At 36.0% G+C, this 21,845-nt stretch overlaps 1 long non-coding RNA gene across 1 annotated transcript; it reads right to left on the minus strand.

The window, feature by feature from the left end:
* Window positions 1-12,994: 12,994 nt before the first annotated feature.
* On the minus strand, window positions 12,995-18,754 carry LOC135147716 (uncharacterized). The gene is made up of 2 exons (XR_010285499.1): window positions 18,482-18,754; window positions 12,995-13,342 (listed from the first exon to the last, which is right to left on the minus strand). It is a non-coding gene; the product is annotated as an uncharacterized LOC135147716 (long non-coding RNA).
* Window positions 18,755-21,845: the final 3,091 nt, after the last annotated feature.

The raw sequence follows: 21,845 nt of genomic DNA on the forward strand, positions 1-21,845 counted from the left end.
GAAAACAGTAGCAATCTTTGATTGATAGAATACATAGCTGATTTATAGGATATCAAATCAGAGATTGATTTTGTAACTGTGTATATATAGACACAGATTAGGGTTACTCTATACGAGTTGAGTTATCGAGTATATTTTACAGAACCCTAGCAGCTCTTAGTGATAATATATAAATCACTGAGAGAGTTTTTGTAACCGATTAAGCTTTGTGAATAAGAGTTTACTGCTTTCAATCTCTTATATTGTCATTCTGTGTGATTGATTGTGTTCATTATATAAACTAATATAGTAAGTTTAAAGGACCTAACAAGTGGTATCAGAGCCAGCTCTGTTAAGATAACTACAGTGAGATCTTAATCACAATCATGTCTGAAAAATCACAAGCTTCGTCTTTTAGAGTTCCAGTCCTTAAGGCATCTGAATATCCAGTCTGGAAAGAGAGAATGATTATATTTCTAGACTCTGTCGATCCAGAATACCTTGACAGGATCTATGATGGACCACATATGCCCACCAAGCTCTCTGTTGGGCTTGGAGATGAACCTCAGAAGATGGTTCCAAAAGACAAGAAAGATTATACCCCTGAGGACATCTTGTCAATTGGTAAAGACTCAAAGGTGAAACACCTTCTGCACAGTGCCCTTGATAATGCAATGTCTAATAGGGTGATTGGGTGCAAAACTGCTAAACAAATCTGGGATGCTCTGGAAACCAGATGTCAGGGAACTCAAGCCATCAAGAAGAACAGAAAAACCATCCTTACACAGGAGTATGAGCACTTTGACTCAAAATCTGGTGAGTCCTTGACAGATCTGTATGACAGATTTGTCAAACTGTTGAATGACTTATCTCTGGTGAACAAGGAATATGATCTTAAAGACTCAAACCTTAAATTCCTTCTGGCTCTTCCTGAAAAATGGGATTTGAAAGTCACTACAATAAGAGACAATCTTGATCTTGGAGAAATGTCTCTTGATGATGTTTTTGGAAGACTGAAGACTCATGAACTTGAGATGGAGCAGAAGAGCAAACGTCATGGAGGCAAATCAAAGTCTGTTGCTCTAAAAGTTCAAGAGGAAGCTGCTAAGAGCAAAGGAAAAGCTCATGTCACAAAGTCTGACATTGAGTCATCAAACTCTGATGACTCAAACTCTGATGTTCCCTCAGACTCTGAAGACAGTGATGATGAGATGATGCAGTTAGCAGCATTGATGGTGAAAAGCTTCAAGAAGTTGGCTTACAAAAAGTTCAACAAAGGCAAAAGTTTCTCAAGGAAAGACAGAAACTCTGACAGAGTTTATGATAAGAAGAACTTCAGGAAGAATGAGGGCAAGGAAGGAAAAGCTGGAAAAGCTGACAAGTATACCTGTTTCAACTGTGGTGAAAAGGGTCACTTTGCATCTGAATGCAAGAAAGCCAAGAAAGAAAAGGAAAAAACCTTTATCACCAAGAAAGGAAACTGGACAGATACATCTGATTCAGAGGAAGAAGTCAATTATGCTCTGATGGCAAACACTGACAACAACTCTGAATCTACTGCTAAGGTACCTCATTCTACTCTTGCCTTTGATACTGAAGATATAACTGAGTTAAGATTGTTCCTTAAAACTTTGCATATCAGCTTTAGAGATCAGACTTTAGAGAATGAAAGATTAAAATCTGAAACTCTAAGTGTAAAGAAAAGGAATGATTATCTAGAAAAAGAATTAGTTCAGATGTTAGAAGTTCATAAAGAGAGAGATGATGCTGTCATTGTCAAAGATGAACTATTAAAGAGGTATGCATCTCTTCAATCAGAACTTGCTAAGGAAAGGGATATTATTAAGACATGGACTAATTCAGGCAAAACTACTCAGGATATCTTAGGTAGTGGAAACTGGAAGAAGGGACTAGGTTACACTGATAACTCAGAAGCTGAGTCATCAAAAACAGAGTTTGTTAAAACTGAAAAACCTAAGGTTAAACCTGTTAAATTTGTTGCTGAATCCTCTAAGTCTAAACAGAGTAGACCAGAATCAGAGATTAACAACAATTTAAAATCTGATAAGCCCAAACAGGTTAACATAGGACTGATGACTCAGAAACAGCTTAAGCATAAGCTTAAAGAGGTAAAGTCTGATAACAAAGACGAGGAGCCTAGGAAAAATAGAAATGGCAAGGTTGGAATAGACAAGAGTAATAACTACATGCCCATTCCAAATGCACCTAGGAAGACATGCCATAACTGTGGAAATACTAATCATCTTGCTAATTTTTGCAGGAAGAACAAGGACATTAACTCCTTACCTACAAAGTCTGGAGTTAGAAAAAGTAGTATTAGATATAAACCACAAGATCCATGTTTTCATTGTGGTAGTTTATGGCATTCTATTTATACTTGCAAAGAATATCATAGTTTGTATTATGATTATTATCAATTGAAACCTTCTTTGAAAAAGGTTAATAAAAACTCTGCAAGTACAAAATCTGTTTCTAGTACAAACTCTGTTCCAAAGTCTGTTAGCTCAAACTCTGATAATAATAATTCCGCTGCAAAAGCTAACAAACTTAATAAGGCCAAGGGATCCAAGCAAGTCTGGGTCCTTAAAACTAACAATTAGTGGTCTTTGTGATTGCAGGGCAACAGGAAGAATATCCTAGTCTTGGACAGTGGATGTTCAGGACACATGACTGGAAATAAGGCCCTGCTGTCAGAGTTTGTGGAGAAAGCTGGCCCAAGAGTTTCTTATGGAGATGGCAACATAGGAAGGACTCTGGGATATGGCAACATCAATCTTGGAAATGTCATCATCTCAAATGTAGCTCTTGTTCAAGGGCTAAAACACAATTTACTCTCTGTCAGTCAGATCTGTGACAGAGGATATCATGTTGATTTCTATGAAGAACACAGTGAGATAATAAGCAAGTCAAAAGGCAAGGTGGCAGTGATTGCTCACAGACATGGAAACATTTATGAAATCAACTTGCCTACAAACTCTGAAGGAAAAGCAATTTGCTTATCTACAAGAATCTCTGCAGAAGAAAGTTGGAAGTGGCATAAGAAGCTCTCACATCTCAATTTCAACTCCATAAATGAGCTTATAAAGAAAAAGCTTGTGAGAGGACTCCCTGAATCACTACTCACTTCAGATGGTCTATGTGATTCATGTCAAAAGGCCAAGCAGAGGAAGACATCCTTCAAGAGTAAGACTGAATTCTCAATAAAGAAGCTATAGAAGCGGAGGAGTGATTTGCTGACTATGGAAACCAAACAGAAAACAGTAGCAATATTTGATTGATAGAATACATAGCTGATTTATAGGATATCAAATCAGAGATTGATTTTGTAACTGTGTATATATAGACACAGATTAGGGTTACTCTATACGAGTTGAGTTATCGAGTATATTTTACAGAACCCTAGCAGCTCTTAGTGATAATATATAAATCACTGAGAGAGTTTTTGTAACCGATTAAGCTTTGTGAATAAGAGTTTACTGCTTTCAATCTCTTATATTGTCATTCTGTGTGATTGATTGTGTTCATTATATAAACTAATATAGTAAGTTTAAAGGACCTAACAGGTTTAATTGAATCACCAATTATTATTATTACTTGGGTAGCAATGATGTATTACTAGATGCCGATCATTGTTTATTATTTTATTATTGGATATTAAAATTATTGCCAACGTAATAATAACCTAAAGGGTCACACACTTTGAACGTTTAAAGGAGTTTTAATTTAAATTCTGAATTTAAATTAAATGATTAAGTTCGAAGTAATTTATTTAATTGAGCCGGTCTTAATTAAGTAATTAGAATTTCGAATTTAATATTAAAACCAAAATCGGATTAGGTTTGGAGAAGCCCAAATCCGATTAGGGTTTGGCCCATCTATCTCTCTTCCCTATAAATACATAATGATGTATTGTTTTAGGGTGAAGTGTCAAAAATCGTTTTATTAAAAACCCTAGCAGCTCCAGATCAGGAGAGGCTAGAGAGAGAGAGAGAGAGGCTGCATTCGGCTAGTACCGGCTCCGGTGATCTTTGGCGATCAGACGTTCGTGTGGACTGCTTAGAGACGCGATCTTTAGACCGAGGGCTGCGTGGTGATTGCTCGTTCTGGACCTCCATCTTTCGCTAACGTAAAGCTTCAACAAGGTATTACTTCGTATCTCCATGATCAGCCGTACTTTATAGATGGATCCTCGGGTTAGGGTTTCAGAATTTTTGATTTTACGTCGATTATCCGCTGCGTTTGTTACCCCAAAACCCAACAAATATTAACTATGTGATATTGCTTAATATGATTATAGCTTTTGAGGTTGAATACTTGCCTTATGGATTGCTACTGACCTCTCTATTTGAACTTTACCCCATAGCAATGCCTAGGATCTTAGCTGAGAAAATTGAATACTGTGACATTATTAACTTGGTTAAGCCTCAAGTTCCCTTAAGAAACTGTAAGCCCTTTGCTGTTAGTCCTGTGTGCATTTCCCCTACTGTTATGATAACTGGAAATACTCATGCTTCAGTTAAAAATGGTGCTGAGATTAATAAGTTAAAGGGTGAAATAGATATTCTTAAGGAAATGACTACAAGTATTGTGGCTAGGCTTGATCAGTTGGAAGGAAAGAATAAGGATGATTGCACAGTTGGTAATGTAGAAGGAATTGATGAGAAAATGGATAGGTTGTTTTCTGAGGAAATGGTTAATGAAATGGTTGATAAGAATGATAAGATGGCTATTGATGAGGCTGTAAAATCTGATAAAGAAATGCTTCCTGGTATGATTGACTTGACTGATGATATGTGATTTGTTTCTGTTGATGGGCCTGAGAAGGCTTAGATCTGTTTTAACTGCTGTTGTATGGGAATGATGGTTGTTGGTCCTGTTTAAGCTGGTTCTTGTGTGTTTAGCTGGTTTTTGTGGCTGCTGGAGTTGTTCTGTGGCTGGATGTGCTCTGTTTTGCTGGTTCTCTAACCACTGTTAGTTGTTCTGTGATGTTTTAATCTGTTTTGTGAATGCTGGTATGATCTCAGTCTGCTGAGATATGTATGTTGGTAAGTTTCTTGTAACAGTGCAGGTTTTAGTCCATTTATGGACTGCTTTTGGTATATAAATCTGCAACTTATATATATAGTTCTGTTAGTTTGTTTGATTTTACTATCATGCCTATGTTATAATCTATATTACATGTCTATCATCAACTGTTTTTTTTAACTTGGTGTTCTGATTTTGGTTATTATGAATCCAGACTATAAAACTATTTGCAAACTTGTACTTTGCCATGATTTGTATGCACTTATGAGTTTGTAATTTAAGTCCTTTTATATTTTATTTCATATTCTATGTCAAAACTCTAGATTTTATTGGATGTGTAACATGAACTAAAACTGAGTCTTGTTTCTCACCTGGAAAATATGTTGCTTTCAAGAATTTGAATATGAATTGTAATATGTTATGAAAATTGTATGTGCTTTAGACTAACTTGATCTACAGGTTTCAGTTATTTTTGTTAAGCATTCAAGTTCTGTACTTTGTAAATTCGACTTGTACAAAGTTAATGGATTAATGAAAGTTCAGTTTTGAGACTTTATTCCAGCATTGTATTGCACTTGTCTCAAAATAAACGATCTTAAGAATTTATCTCAAGGATCATTGAATCCTTCGTTTTCGGATACAACATTCAAGCAAATATCTGCAGTTTTCCTCGAAAACGAAACAATTATCACTTATAAATTTAAAAGCCAAATGCTTTAAGTGATAAAATCGAAAAATATGAAAATGGATCTCACTTCGATTTAAATGCGACTCATTTCCGAAAGCATTACACGAAATATACAAGCCTTCCAAGTTTATCAAGTTTCTAATTCAAAGAAATATCATTATATACACTTGATAAAAACGGAATTTGGATACAACACATCTACTAGTCTATACAGCAAATTGACTCAAGTAATTTAAACGAACTACTCGACTTATGAGCTCAAGAAGTTTTTTTATTAAAATAAACTCCAAACGAAAAACGTGAATGTGACACTCAAACCCGAAACAACCAATACATATTTCGTTAATGAAAATATTAAGAGTTGAAATATATCAAAGAAACTACTTCATTACCAAAAGGAAAAGTTACCTTTATTCTTTAAAAAGGATATTCTTGACCAAAGTCTTTCAAGAAACACTTACAAATTGGTCAACTATTAAGGGGAAGCAAATCAAAGAAATATAACTTCATCTACAAAAAGATGTGAATATATTTTCATGGGAAGAGACGTATTCTACAAAACAATCGTACATATCTACAAGGGAATGATTATTTTTGATTTTTATCAACCAAAAGGGGAAGAGACGTGCAACATATCAAAACTTAAAAATTTTTTTCATTGCACGGTCAAAAATTAAAATCTTCCCAAAGATAGAGAAAAGAAAATTTTGGTTTGAAATTTTAAAATTTTCTATGTATCTAACCAATTTCTTTTCAAGGTACCGCTATTGGAATCACGAGGATTATAAGTTTTTGCTATCGGGTTTGCGAAAACTACAAGTAACATTTCTGAACCCTATTATGTTCCTATGTGAAAATTATTTTTCAAATTCATGCATACACTAAGGGGAAGCACACACTTGTAAAATTTAAATTTTATGTTTGTTTGATAAATACCAAAAAGGGGAAGATTGAAAGGATATCTTCGATATTAATTTATTTTGATATTTATAAATAAACGTAAAATTTAAATCACCTAGTAATCCTCTCAATAGGATATTAATTTTCATGATTATCCTTAAGTGGAAAAGTTATTTCTAGCAAGTTATTTGAAAAATCATTTTATATATTTTCTTATCAAAATACCTATTTTTAAGAAATATATTTTCACGCAATATTCATGCTGAGGGATATCACCAATCTACGATATTTCCCTATCTTCATATTGCAAAATTAAACTCGCATGAAGATCGAAAAAGGATTATCAAGATTTGATATTCTTTAGAACCCTCATGTAACATTATATTTAAAATCTCTTAATTAAAGTAATTTATTCCCTAATTTACCAATTTCTATTTTACGGGGTAAATTATCTTTAATTACTCAAAAATAAATCTTTCATTCCAAAAATTGTTTTCTATCCAAAAGAAAGATTTACTATATCAAAACATTAATATTTAGATGGTCAAATATTAATATTCATTTTTTTGGTTCCCTAAATATTTTCTCCAAGGTCTCTCAAATTACTTATTTTTTCGGAGAAAAATATTTTAATACCTAGAATGCTCTTTAAAATTGTCAAAACCATGATTTATCATGAATCATATTATTATAAGTATTTTAGTATCAAAAATTAGTCAAGGGTCTACTCGTTTTGACCAAATACTAATTTTCTCGGTTTACGTATATTTCCTTATTTATCGAAAGGAATTAATTTAAATGCTCAAAAATATTTCCATAAATTCCAAACTATTTTATTCCCAAGGAAATATATTTGTAGTATTTATCCAAGTCAAAATTATAACCAAAAACGTTTTACAACTTGTCAGAAGGATTTACGTATTTTATTAATACCCGAAAAGCGGTTTTTATCGTTTTAATTCCGAATAAAATACTTCCACTTTCTAGAATGACTTGAAACTTTGGGGATGTCATTTTTATGATGCGATGTATGTTAGGTAAAAATTTCGTGATTTTTGGAGAATGTTTGTCAGGGTGTGTTTCCGAACGGTTGACCCGAGAAGCTTTGACTGAGCGTTTGACCTAGGAGACTTTGACCAAAAATTACCAAACTTCACAGATTTCCATTTTCCAATATTTAGAAAATTGTCATATTTTTTGTTGGATTTATTGGAGATGTTTAGAAATAAGCTAGTTTTAATCTCACTATCCTCAAACCTAGACCATGTGACAAACTTGTTGACCACATTCACCCCTATAGGTTGCTCATAAAGCTCATTGGGTTCTTTTCCAACATTGAAAATGTTTAAGTCTATGGTCATGTTTCCAAATGTGAGTTTCATCGAACCATTCCTACAATTGATTAAGGCGTTGGATGTAGCAAGAAAAGGTCGTCCTAAAATGATAGGAATTTGGTTCTTAGGATTCGAGACGGGTTGAGTCTCGAGAACAACAAAGTCAACGGGAAAAATAAAGTCACCAATTTTTATCAACACGTCCTCAATAATCCCCTTTGGCATTTTAATGGAGCGATCGGCAAGTTGAAGGGTCATATTGGTCGTCTTGAGATCCCCTAAACCTAGGGCTTGGTAGACCGAGAAAGGAAAAAGATTCACACTCGCTCCTAAATCAAGTAAAGCTTTATCCACGAAAGTATTGCCTATGACACAACAAATTGTGGGACAACCGGGGTCCTTATATTTCACGGGAATTTGATTCGAGAGAATCGAGCTAACTTGTGAGGTCAAAAAGGCTTTCTTTGGAACGTGAGTGGTTCTCTTATGGGTACATAAATCTTTTAGACACTTGGCATAAGAAGGAACTTGTTGAATGGCATCTAAAAGAGGAATGTTTATCTTGACTTGTTTGAAAACTTCTAGGATTTGTTCCATTTGGGCCGATTGTTTAGGGCGAATGAGTCTTTGTGGGTAAGGAACCCTTGGCTTGTAAACTTCTTCGTTGGGCTTTTGAGAAATGGGCCCAGGACTAGGTTCACTCATGGACTCACGGGCTTTTGAACATTCGGGCTTATCATAAACATGGCTTGACAAAGAAGGATTTGGTGTAGGAATCGACTCCTCATTTTCATTAACGTTCTCACCAACTTTGTTATCCACTTGGTTTCCCGACCTTAGAGAAATAATCGCATTAACATTCTCGGGAGGTCTTTGATTGAGAGGAAACTTAGGATTGACCTCGGGTTGACTTGGAAACTTGTTCTTTTCTCGCTCACACAACGCGCTCGCTAATTGACTCAATTGGGCCTCTAACTTAGAAACGGCTTGCACGTTAGAATGCAAAATTTGCCTATCTTGGGTTAGGGTTGTCATGAAAGTATGTTGAGATTGAGTCAAATTAGTTTGCGATTTAACTAAGGCTTCCAAACTCTTTTCTAAGGAATTAAGACGTTTATCCGAATCATTGAAACCGGGAGGATTCAAAGGAGTTTGAATTGGGTTATGACATGAATTTGGAACTTGATTTGGGTAAGAGTTTGGGTTGGGCCTTTGTTGAAAATTTGGTTGAGGAGTTGGAAAAGAATTTGGCCCTTGATTTTGAAAAATTTGACCTTGGGTCCATGAGAAATTTGGGTGATTTCTCCACCCGGGATTATAAGTGGGTGCAAATGCATCATTCCTAGGATTTTGAAACATCGCATTTACTTGTTCAAGTTCGTGCAAAGGTTGGGTTCCGGGATTTTGAAAATTGTAATTAGGGAGCATCGACATTTGTGGGGGCGATTTACTAGTTTCTAAAGCTTCAAGTCTCCTAGTTAGGGTGGCTAGTTTGGCATCGGTTGCCACATTATTTCCTATCGAATGCAAGCCCCTAGCGCTAGATGACTGAATTGACTTTTTGGGCTCCCTAGTTGACTCCCACATCATAGTCTTTTCCGCTAAATCCTCGAAAAATTCCCACCCTTGATCCTCATCTTTTTCCATGAATTTACCTTGGCACATAGACTCTAATAATGCGGTGGTTTGACTATCTAAGGCCTCGTAAACTATCTTGCAAAGTCTCCATTTTTCTATTCCGTGGTGGGGGCATTGTGATAGGAGATTTTTAAAACGATCAAAGAATTTCCAAAAAGACTCATTTTCACTTTGATGAAATTGATTTATTTCATTTGTAATTCGAGTAGTCTTATGATTTGGAAAATACTTTTTAAGAAATACCACAACGAACCCCTCCCAAGTGGAAATAGAATTGACGGGAAGACTATATAACCATTTTTTCGCATTCTCCTTAAGCGCAAAATTAATGAGCCTAAGTCTAATTGAATCTTCCGTTAATTGGTGGAGCTTTTGGAGGGAACAAACTTCCTCGAACTCTTGGATAAAAAGATAAGGATCTTCACCTTCACTCCCTAAAAACTTAGGCAACATGCTAATGTGATGAGCTTTAATTTCAAAATTGTTCCCATTTACGGGAGGAAGGGTGATGCACGAAGGTTGACTTGAACGAGATGGATAACAACGATCCTTGAGTGAAAGGGCCATGTTTACTATCGGTTCTAGAACTTCTAGGGTTTCGGAATCGGAAGAGGATGAAGACGGAATCTCGATTATCGGTCTTACTAGTCTAGACGATTCGTTCCTAACCCAAGTAGTTCGCATACACTAGATAGTAAACACGTAGCAAGTAAGTGTGAAGAAATAAAACAAACAAAAGAAAGGGTGTAAAAGTGAAAGAAAAACTTAATTCTAGGGTTCCCTAATAAAAATGAACTAGACCTTGCTCCTAACGTTAAGGACCACCAAAAACTCGATAAATCCAAAATTATCCGGACCGGTCTGGCCAGTTTGGAGCAGGCATTGCCAAGAGGCCAATCTCCGCGCTTAGACACCAAACCTTAATCGGCCAGGTAAGCTTTCGCTTGCCTTAGACACCGAAAAGTCGGAATAATTAAAGATTACCTCGTCTTTTAGGTACCTTCCTAGTTGAGCGTGAAACCTAGGGGCTAATGTCTAATTCAAATTTTATTAAAAGGCTAGGGAAATGCAAATGAAGAAATTAAGTTGTTGTGGGCCAAGGAAAGAGTGATGAAATCCCTCCCCTTATCTTGTGATTGGGTTTTGCCCTTAAGATTTATTTAAAATGATGCACCACACAACGAGATAATTAAAGCGATAAACAACTATGGATGCTTAAACTACGTGTTTTAATCTAGAGAAAAGAAAGAAATTAACGCACCTTAGGGTCCTCCAGCGATCACCACAATTAAAGGTACGATAATTTAAAAACAAAAAATTAAAATCTAAATGATGTGCCCTAAGTGTAAAAATGCATGATGCAACACATATGTATTTCTAACTAATATTTTTGGATTTTAAAATTTTTAATTTGTTTGTGATTTTCAATTTTCAAATTTGTTTGTGGTTTTCTAAATAAAAACGAAAAATAAGAGTGGAGAGATACGGGATACCAAAGCAAGCTTCCAAATCCGAGCAAAATTTGTTCACTTTACTCCATCATTCCCGAATATTCCTCCAAATTCCTCGAAATAAAAATAAAAAAGTGAGAAACAAACTAATCCGGAAGATTAAAAATAAAGGAACGAAAAATTAATTTTAATCCCCGGCAGCGGCGCCAAAAACTTGATGTGCTAGAAATAATACATTTAAATCGCAAGCGCACGATCACCGTTTTAATATTTATGATTCGATCCACAGAGATTAAAATTATTTTTTTCGAAACCTTAATTTTTAACCCAGGCGAATTAGAACAAATCGATTTTGTGGAAAAGGATATCTTTTAAAAAGGCTACTTTTAATTATATTATTAAATTAAAAAGAGAATTTAATTTAATCAACCTTAATCTACAAAATGAAATTCATTATCGAAATTAATGAATATAAAGATAACACAACTTGGACGCAAAGGATTTGTTAATCGAGTAATTAAGTAAACAAACCAGCAGCTAAAGCAAACATGACCTCGACCAAATACAACTCAAAACAAATTGATAAACAAAACTAAAGGAAAACAGATGAAACAAACAAAAAAAAGAACTCGATTAGCAAGCAACAAAAGCAAGAAGGATTCGATACTGGTGACTCGATCAGAAACGCAGCAGCACAAACTCGACTCGGCAACTCAATAAATCCAAACAGAAAACAAACAGACTAGCCAGCAAACCCAAAAACACATTAGGCAAAGTCGACTCAGTATAAAAACGAAACATAGCAGACATAAACTCAGTAACTCAGTGGAATCGGAAAGCAGACTCACTAGCCTTGACTCAGACGACTCGACACCGACTCGGTAATACAGCTGCTCGAAAACTAAACTCAAACTCGGCACTAAAAGACTCGACGCAGAACAAGCAAGTAAAGACTCTAGAACATCTACTCGACTAAACACAGTGAATCAACCAGAAACCAGCCACACAAAACAATCCAAACGAACCCAGGACTCGATTAAACCAAAACAAAACTAAGACTAGAAAATCTGGACTCAGCTAGAACAAAACCCAGCAGCAGGGCTGATACGAAATGGACTCAGCAGGACTCGTTTAGAGCACAGGTGATTCGCGACTAAGAAAGCACAGCAAAATAACTACAAAACGAAGTCCGACAGCAACATTCAACAGCATAAACGAAGAACAAAACTCGGCCGTTAAACCCAGAAACAGACTCGGACCCCAGTAAATCGAAAACGCAGAAAGAAGTAACTACACAGCCAGCAACAGCTAGACTCGACCAACGAACTCGACGGCAAATGGGACTCAGAAAATGACTCAGTTTTCGACACAAATCAAGCCAACAAGAACAGAACTCGGAGCTAAACTCAGACAAAAACTCAGCACATACACTGGACCCAATAAACAGCCGAACTCAAATTTACAAAACGAAAACAAGAAAGCAAAGCAGTTTAATTAACTCGAGAGTACAAACCCAGCAAACTCGAACACAAGCAATGATTGTATTTAACTAAACAGAACCCAAATCTCGACTAAACAAAACCATGGCCAGTGACTTGGGCGGAAACTCAACAGAACAGGGGAGGGTTTTTGTTAAAATGAAAATGAAAACAGAGTATGTAAATGGGCTGCTAAACGAGGGTTTTAAAACCAATTACATGTATAATTTTTTTTTAACTTGCTACTTAACGATTTAAGCAATAAAACCAAGAACAAGAAAATTTGGGGTTTTAAATCTAAACCCTAACACAAATTAATTTTGTGCTAGGATTTAGTTGACTATAACAATTAATTTAAGCAATTACAAGATCTAAACTAATTAAGACAAGATGACTTCTTCATTCCCAAAAACCCTTAGGCATATGGTGGTACTAAGAAGAATAGGCCACTTGAAGCAAAATAATAGAGACAATACAAGATCAAGCTAAAGAAAGATTTGCATTAAAAATAAAAGTGTTTACAAATGTAGTATGAAAATGAGAGAACAAAAGAAGATCTAGCACTATACTACCTACCAACTAGGAAAAGACTAGGTTAAAAAATTAGATTGTGATTACAAGTAAAGAGATGGGGGATTTATAGCTAAAGATTTAGGGTTTAGGGGTAGGGTGGCTAAATCTTGTCCATCCATGTGCCATGTGTGTTGGGTAGATCATAGCCCTCCATGTGCCCCCTTACTTGCCAACTCTTTTTGATTTTCTTCTTTTCTTTTCCCTTTTCTTCTTTTTCTTGCATTTTCTCTTCTTTCTTTATTTATCTACAATTTCCTGAAATAAAATAAATAAGCGATTAATACTACGAAAATAAACAAAAAAATAGGCACTTAAATATGCAAAAATATGGACTAATCAAACTTCCCCATACCTATCTTTTGCTCGTCCTCGAGTAAAAATCAAAAGAAAAGAAATAAACTAAGAAAACTAGATGCGATTCCTAGGCTCCTTTTCGTAGGCGTGACGGGTGATTTTAGGTTCACCAACCCGTTAAACTCGTAGACGATCTCTACAAGAGGAGTTTTGTCTCCTAAGGGTTTACAGAAGATATACCCATAAAATCTTCGAGACATTCTAGCAAGTGTCTACTCGACTCTACTCTAATTTCGCCGGTGTTAACAAAAAGCGTTTTTAAGGAAAATACGACTTAAAGACTCTTTTACTAATAATCAAGATACAGTTGCCTCTAATCTATTTGAATCGACACAAAAGTTTACTAGAAATCCAAGGAGTGTAAGTAATTTAAGGCCTTTGATGGATCCTAATTGTCTAAGAACACTTTCTCTTTTTCAACCAATTTTGAACTGACCCAATCTCTATCGAAACAAATATCTAGCCAAACTTCACAAACTCTTATTCTTCCCTTTTTTTTTTCTTTTTTTTTCTTTTTTTTTGCATTGACTTTATTTTGTCCGTTTTCTTAGGCAAACAGTGTTACCCATGTAGCGAGCTTTGGGTCAGTGACTCCCAAACCAAACGGTCTTAGGGCACTAGGTTTTGAAATCCCCCTACGGACTTAATTGCTCGAGTAACAAAGGCCACAAAACGAGACTAGTCAATCTACTTTTGCCCATTTATCTAAAGATTTTATCTATAAAGAACAATGGGTATTGAAGTAGTTATTCTTTTTCTTTTTCTATCTTTTTTTTTTTTTTTTTATTCGCAAAGGTTCGATTCGACATTGTTTCAACATGTGGGTTCTCTCTCAGGTATCGAATAATATTACTAGACAATCTCTCCATCAAAGGTCTCGTGCAAAAGTGTGTGCCATCTTGGAATTTAAAGTACAAATCGGTCGATACAAGTTTCAAAAAGACAACCTTGCTCAACTACGTTCAAATTATCTAAAAGACACTACATATATATATACTTTTCGAAAATATGCTAAACACCAACTACTCCTAAAGTTCGAGTGAGGGAAAGACAACTTAGCTAAAAGAATCTCTATTTTTGGATTTTCTAATTTTTCATTTTTTAGGGTTTTTCATTTTTTTAAAAATTACACTAAAGCCCTCCCCATACCAAAATCATGCATTGTCCTCAATGTATGCAAAAGAGAGAATTTAAATGAGAGAGTAAAGAGAAAATACCTGAAATGGATATGAAGGGGATTTTTATTTACGAATGAACACTTACACTTTTCACACACTCACACATTTCCTTCCCCATACCTGAATTTCACGGGGGAAGGTTCTAAGACGGAAGCGAATCAGCCAATTCCGGAAGGAAAGATGGGAGGAAGCTTCGAGAAAGAGTCAAAATGTGTATGAAAATTTTTAGGCACAAAGACTTTCTCTAGCATGTGACCATCGTTTACCCTTATAGGACAAGTATCACTAATGTTCTTCCTAAACCAACTTAATGCTTCTTTATTATCAAGCAAATTAGAGATTATGCAATTTTGGTCATAGGATAAATCACTAGGAACGATGTAAGAAACGACGTCATCCTTCCCTAAGGCGCTATGCGAATGATGGAACAACGAGTCAAATGTCGGTGATTCACCTACATGACTCTCTAAATCGGGCCTAGGGTCAACACGCACAATCTCGGGCGGAGTTTCCCATTTTGAACAAATGTCGTTCAATTCTCCTAACAACTCCTCCGAGGTCAACTCTTTCAACGACTCATGATATTCCCTATTGTTCTCGTTGTTGACTTTGAAATCCTCGTTGAGAAGAGACTCAATCTCACTATCCTCAAACCTAGACCATGTGACAAACTTGTTGACCACATTCACCCCTATAGGTTGCTCATAAAGCTCATTGGGTTCTTTTCCAACATTGAAAATGTTTAAGTCTATGGTCATGTTTCCAAATGTGAGTTTCATCGAACCATTCCTACAATTGATTAAGGCGTTGGATGTAGCAAGAAAAGGTCGTCCTAAAATGATAGGAATTTGGTTCTTAGGATTCGAGACGGGTTGAGTCTCGAGAACAACAAAGTCAACGGGAAAAATAAAGTCACCAATTTTTATCAACACGTCCTCAATAATCCCCTTTGGCATTTTAATGGAGCGATCGGCAAGTTGAAGGGTCATATTGGTCGTCTTGAGATCCCCTAAACCTAGGGCTTGGTAGACCGAGAAAGGAAAAAGATTCACACTCGCTCCTAAATCAAGTAAAGCTTTATCCACGAAAGTATTGCCTATGACACAACAAATTGTGGGACAACCGGGGTCCTTATATTTCACGGGAATTTGATTCGAGAGAATCGAGCTAACTTGTGAGGTCAAAAAGGCTTTCTTTGGAACGTGAGTGGTTCTCTTATGGGTACATAAATCTTTTAGACACTTGGCATAAGAAGGAACTTGTTGAATGGCATCTAAAAGAGGAATGTTTATCTTGACTTGTTTGAAAACTTCTAGGATTTGTTCCATTTGGGCCGATTGTTTAGGGCGAATGAGTCTTTGTGGGTAAGGAACCCTTGGCTTGTAAACTTCTTCGTTGGGCTTTTGAGAAATGGGCCCAGGACTAGGTTCACTCATGGACTCACGGGCTTTTGAACATTCGGGCTTATCATAAACATGGCTTGACAAAGAAGGATTTGGTGTAGGAATCGACTCCTCATTTTCATTAACGTTCTCACCAACTTTGTTATCCACTTGGTTTCCCGACCTTAGAGAAATAATCGCATTAACATTCTCGGGAGGTCTTTGATTGAGAGGAAACTTAGGATTGACCTCGGGTTGACTTGGAAACTTGTTCTTTTCTCGCTCACACAACGCGCTCGCTAATTGACTCAATTGGGCCTCTAACTTAGAAACGGCTTGCACGTTAGAATGCAAAATTTGCCTATCTTGGGTTAGGGTTGTCATGAAAGTATGTTGAGATTGAGTCAAATTAGTTTGCGATTTAACTAAGGCTTCCAAACTCTTTTCTAAGGAATTAAGACGTTTATCCGAATCATTGAAACCGGGAGGATTCAAAGGAGTTTGAATTGGGTTATGACATGAATTTGGAACTTGATTTGGGTAAGAGTTTGGGTTGGGCCTTTGTTGAAAATTTGGTTGAGGAGTTGGAAAAGAATTTGGCCCTTGATTTTGAAAAATTTGACCTTGGGTCCATGAGAAATTTGGGTGATTTCTCCACCCGGGATTATAAGTGGGTGCAAATGCATCATTCCTAGGATTTTGAAACATCGCATTTACTTGTTCAAGTTCGTGCAAAGGTTGGGTTCCGGGATTTTGAAAATTGTAATTAGGGAGCATCGACATTTGTGGGGGCGATTTACTAGTTTCTAAAGCTTCAAGTCTCCTAGTTAGGGTGGCTAGTTTGGCATCGGTTGCCACATTATTTCCTATCGAATGCAAGCCCCTAGCGCTAGATGACTGAATTGACTTTTTGGGCTCCCTAGTTGACTCCCACATCATAGTCTTTTCCGCTAAATCCTCGAAAAATTCCCACCCTTGATCCTCATCTTTTTCCATGAATTTACCTTGGCACATAGACTCTAATAATGCGGTGGTTTGACTATCTAAGGCCTCGTAAACTATCTTGCAAAGTCTCCATTTTTCTATTCCGTGGTGGGGGCATTGTGATAGGAGATTTTTAAAACGATCAAAGAATTTCCAAAAAGACTCATTTTCACTTTGATGAAATTGATTTATTTCATTTGTAATTCGAGTAGTCTTATGATTTGGAAAATACTTTTTAAGAAATACCACAACGAACCCCTCCCAAGTGGAAATAGAATTGACGGGAAGACTATATAACCATTTTTTCGCATTCTCCTTAAGCGCAAAATTAATGAGCCTAAGTCTAATTGAATCTTCCGTTAATTGGTGGAGCTTTTGGAGGGAACAAACTTCCTCGAACTCTTGGATAAAAAGATAAGGATCTTCACCTTCACTCCCTAAAAACTTAGGCAACATGCTAATGTGATGAGCTTTAATTTCAAAATTGTTCCCATTTACGGGAGGAAGGGTGATGCACGAAGGTTGACTTGAACGAGATGGATAACAACGATCCTTGAGTGAAAGGGCCATGTTTACTATCGGTTCTAGAACTTCTAGGGTTTCGGAATCGGAAGAGGATGAAGACGGAATCTCGATTATCGGTCTTACTAGTCTAGACGATTCGTTCCTAACCCAAGTAGTTCGCATACACTAGATAGTAAACACGTAGCAAGTAAGTGTGAAGAAATAAAACAAACAAAAGAAAGGGTGTAAAAGTGAAAGAAAAACTTAATTCTAGGGTTCCCTAATAAAAATGAACTAGACCTTGCTCCTAACGTTAAGGACCACCAAAAACTCGATAAATCCAAAATTATCCGGACCGGTCTGGCCAGTTTGGAGCAGGCATTGCCAAGAGGCCAATCTCCGCGCTTAGACACCAAACCTTAATCGGCCAGGTAAGCTTTCGCTTGCCTTAGACACCGAAAAGTCGGAATAATTAAAGATTACCTCGTCTTTTAGGTACCTTCCTAGTTGAGCGTGAAACCTAGGGGCTAATGTCTAATTCAAATTTTATTAAAAGGCTAGGGAAATGCAAATGAAGAAATTAAGTTGTTGTGGGCCAAGGAAAGAGTGATGAAATCCCTCCCCTTATCTTGTGATTGGGTTTTGCCCTTAAGATTTATTTAAAATGATGCACCACACAACGAGATAATTAAAGCGATAAACAACTATGGATGCTTAAACTACGTGTTTTAATCTAGAGAAAAGAAAGAAATTAACGCACCTTAGGGTCCTCCAGCGATCACCACAATTAAAGGTACGATAATTTAAAAACAAAAAATTAAAATCTAAATGATGTGCCCTAAGTGTAAAAATGCATGATGCAACACATATGTATTTCTAACTAATATTTTTGGATTTTAAAATTTTTAATTTGTTTGTGATTTTCAATTTTCAAATTTGTTTGTGGTTTTCTAAATAAAAACGAAAAATAAGAGTGGAGAGATACGGGATACCAAAGCAAGCTTCCAAATCCGAGCAAAATTTGTTCACTTTACTCCATCATTCCCGAATATTCCTCCAAATTCCTCGAAATAAAAATAAAAAAGTGAGAAACAAACTAATCCGGAAGATTAAAAATAAAGGAACGAAAAATTAATTTTAATCCCCGGCAGCGGCGCCAAAAACTTGATGTGCTAGAAATAATACATTTAAATCGCAAGCGCACGATCACCGTTTTAATATTTATGATTCGATCCACAGAGATTAAAATTATTTTTTTCGAAACCTTAATTTTTAACCCAGGCGAATTAGAACAAATCGATTTTGTGGAAAAGGATATCTTTTAAAAAGGCTACTTTTAATTATATTATTAAATTAAAAAGAGAATTTAATTTAATCAACCTTAATCTACAAAATGAAATTCATTATCGAAATTAATGAATATAAAGATAACACAACTTGGACGCAAAGGATTTGTTAATCGAGTAATTAAGTAAACAAACCAGCAGCTAAAGCAAACATGACCTCGACCAAATACAACTCAAAACAAATTGATAAACAAAACTAAAGGAAAACAGATGAAACAAACAAAAAAAAGAACTCGATTAGCAAGCAACAAAAGCAAGAAGGATTCGATACTGGTGACTCGATCAGAAACGCAGCAGCACAAACTCGACTCGGCAACTCAATAAATCCAAACAGAAAACAAACAGACTAGCCAGCAAACCCAAAAACACATTAGGCAAAGTCGACTCAGTATAAAAACGAAACATAGCAGACATAAACTCAGTAACTCAGTGGAATCGGAAAGCAGACTCACTAGCCTTGACTCAGACGACTCGACACCGACTCGGTAATACAGCTGCTCGAAAACTAAACTCAAACTCGGCACTAAAAGACTCGACGCAGAACAAGCAAGTAAAGACTCTAGAACATCTACTCGACTAAACACAGTGAATCAACCAGAAACCAGCCACACAAAACAATCCAAACGAACCCAGGACTCGATTAAACCAAAACAAAACTAAGACTAGAAAATCTGGACTCAGCTAGAACAAAACCCAGCAGCAGGGCTGATACGAAATGGACTCAGCAGGACTCGTTTAGAGCACAGGTGATTCGCGACTAAGAAAGCACAGCAAAATAACTACAAAACGAAGTCCGACAGCAACATTCAACAGCATAAACGAAGAACAAAACTCGGCCGTTAAACCCAGAAACAGACTCGGACCCCAGTAAATCGAAAACGCAGAAAGAAGTAACTACACAGCCAGCAACAGCTAGACTCGACCAACGAACTCGACGGCAAATGGGACTCAGAAAATGACTCAGTTTTCGACACAAATCAAGCCAACAAGAACAGAACTCGGAGCTAAACTCAGACAAAAACTCAGCACATACACTGGACCCAATAAACAGCCGAACTCAAATTTACAAAACGAAAACAAGAAAGCAAAGCAGTTTAATTAACTCGAGAGTACAAACCCAGCAAACTCGAACACAAGCAATGATTGTATTTAACTAAACAGAACCCAAATCTCGACTAAACAAAACCATGGCCAGTGACTTGGGCGGAAACTCAACAGAACAGGGGAGGGTTTTTGTTAAAATGAAAATGAAAACAGAGTATGTAAATGGGCTGCTAAACGAGGGTTTTAAAACCAATTACATGTATAATTTTTTTTTAACTTGCTACTTAACGATTTAAGCAATAAAACCAAGAACAAGAAAATTTGGGGTTTTAAATCTAAACCCTAACACAAATTAATTTTGTGCTAGGATTTAGTTGACTATAACAATTAATTTAAGCAATTACAAGATCTAAACTAATTAAGACAAGATGACTTCTTCATTCCCAAAAACCCTTAGGCATATGGTGGTACTAAGAAGAATAGGCCACTTGAAGCAAAATAATAGAGACAATACAAGATCAAGCTAAAGAAAGATTTGCATTAAAAATAAAAGTGTTTACAAATGTAGTATGAAAATGAGAGAACAAAAGAAGATCTAGCACTATACTACCTACCAACTAGGAAAAGACTAGGTTAAAAAATTAGATTGTGATTACAAGTAAAGAGATGGGGGATTTATAGCTAAAGATTTAGGGTTTAGGGGTAGGGTGGCTAAATCTTGTCCATCCATGTGCCATGTGTGTTGGGTAGATCATAGCCCTCCATGTGCCCCCTTACTTGCCAACTCTTTTTGATTTTCTTCTTTTCTTTTCCCTTTTCTTCTTTTTCTTGCATTTTCTCTTCTTTCTTTATTTATCTACAATTTCCTGAAATAAAATAAATAAGCGATTAATACTACGAAAATAAACAAAAAAATAGGCACTTAAATATGCAAAAATATGGACTAATCACATTCCTTACATCACCTACCCATTTACATCATCCCTTACATCACCTTCCACTACCCACTACCCCAAATTTTCCCTATAAATACCACCCCATCCCCATTCATTTTCTACATAAGCTAAAGAGCTAATTAGTTGCTGGGAATTTTAGAAGTATTCTCTCTTTCATCTCTACAAACACTCTCTACAAATACTTCTTCTCTAAAACCTCTTTTCTTATACATATATATTTATATATATAACGTTTTAGTTATATAAGCTTAGTTCAACCAACCAAGCTCTCTCCCAACCCAACTAGCTCAACCACTACTACTTTAGGCCTCCCGTAGGGCTGCCCAAGTTCCGCCACCAAGCCAAAATCCGGCCGAACCTCCGGCGAACTTTTCGATCGTTTTTGTAAGTGGTTATTATTTTAGCTTCGATTCGAGTCTTAACCGACCATTATATATACAAGAGCTTGTTATTATTCTCGATCTATTCATCATAAAGCTCTTCATCTTATATCTCTTATAAAAGAGATTTCTTATTTCGAATCAAATTCAAACACGAACTAACAAAGTCGTGTTATTCGAAATATAATATATATACACGAACTATAGATTCGGTGTATATTTAAACGAACTAATATTCGTTATATTTGAGTTATATACATAAACAAAGTTTATATCTTTCGAATATACTCAAATATATTTTGATACAAACGAACAACGATTTGTATCTTCTTACGAACTAAAGATTCGTAATAAATCTCGAAAACGAGATTAATATTTGAAGACGGTCAAAATCAATTTTAAGCTTGATTCTATTCCCAACTATCATCGTATTGTTTCGTGGGAAGAAAATCTAAAAAGCTTACTTTAACTCTTTAACTTTACTTAGCACTAACATAGCCAACTAACTTATTTACTTTCCGCTATTTACTTTCTGCACTTTATTGTTATTATTTATTGTTGTTGTAATTGCGGATTCTAGTTTGGCTATATCATTATATTGTGCTAAAGTTAAAGAAAGACTACACTCTC

Source organism: Daucus carota, chromosome 7 (assembly GCF_001625215.2).
Source record: "Daucus carota subsp. sativus chromosome 7, DH1 v3.0, whole genome shotgun sequence".
Taxonomy (NCBI): Eukaryota; Viridiplantae; Streptophyta; class Magnoliopsida; order Apiales; family Apiaceae; genus Daucus; species Daucus carota.